Source organism: Geospiza fortis, unplaced genomic scaffold, assembly GCF_000277835.1.
Source record: "Geospiza fortis unplaced genomic scaffold, GeoFor_1.0 scaffold174, whole genome shotgun sequence".
Lineage (NCBI taxonomy): Eukaryota > Metazoa > Chordata > Aves > Passeriformes > Thraupidae > Geospiza > Geospiza fortis.
In genome coordinates this window covers 1,224,181-1,225,158 of record NW_005054480.1, presented here as the reverse complement: position 1 = coordinate 1,225,158, position 978 = coordinate 1,224,181, and the positions used below count along the sequence as shown (strand labels likewise).

At 59.7% G+C, this 978-nt stretch overlaps 1 protein-coding gene across 1 annotated transcript in view; it reads left to right on the top strand.

Moving 5' to 3' along the window:
• Nucleotides 1-978, top strand: part of TPM2 (tropomyosin 2) — a 13,364-nt gene that overhangs the window by 5,427 nt on the left and 6,959 nt on the right. The window lies entirely within an intron of this gene.

The window sequence follows — 978 nt, the reverse complement described above, 5'->3', positions numbered from 1 at the left end:
GTCCGGCTTCCAGCGGACTCTGCCGTTCTGGCTGCAGAGCTTTAGCTCCAGCCTGTCCCTTTGCGGGGACAAGCCACCCCTCCACACTGCCTCAGGCCAAAATTTCCATTTCGGCAGCGGGATGGTATGCCTAAGCTGCAGCTTTTTCCTGGTTTGTCTTTGTAGTTGTTGGAGCTTTCTGTTTTCTTCCTTTCTTTCCTTTTCCTATGCCCACTCATTCAACATTCTCACCATATCAGGAGCGGCAGAGCTGGGTGCGGTACCCGGGTTGTTGTCACTCGGGCTGTGTGCGGAGGAAATGGCCCCTTCCTGCAGCCTCAGATCGGGTTCCCTGGTCACTGGGAGCTGCCGGGAGAGCTCATATTCCCAAGTGTCCATCCGGGCAGTTCTGACCCACTTTGGGGGTGATTCCCCGGGAAAAAAAATCTGCCGACGCAGTGAGGGTGATGCTGCAGGCAGAGCGCTGCCCTGTGGGCGCCAGCTCCGGTTCCCCATTGGGCGTTCTGGCAAGGGACGAGGTCTCTGAGTGTCTGTAGAAAGGGCGATCATGGGGCGGAGGTGCCTGTGGGGCCGGCAGCTGTGGGGCTGGCAGCCGCCTCAAAGAGGTGCCGGCTGTGCCTGTCCCCACCCCGCCAACTCCCCACAGGGGATTGCTCAGTGGGGCCATGCAGGGTGACAGCCCCTTGCTGCTCCCATAGTCCCTGTGCTTGGCTAGTATTCCCTGGGGCATTCCCAGTGCTGGAGCATGAGGCTGGCTGTGTCCAGGCACTGCAGCCAGCCAGTCCTGCTGCAGCCTGTGAATATAAGCAGGAGCCTCTGTCTCCTGGGTTGGCGCATGGAGCTGCTCCTCACAGTGAGGTGTTATTGCCACCCATCCTTTGATATTCGGGGGTTTGTCTTCCTCGCACCCTCCTAGTGGGAAGCGGGGCTGAGAGCTGCTGAGGCAGCATTTCCTGACTGTGCCGATGGAGCAGGAGG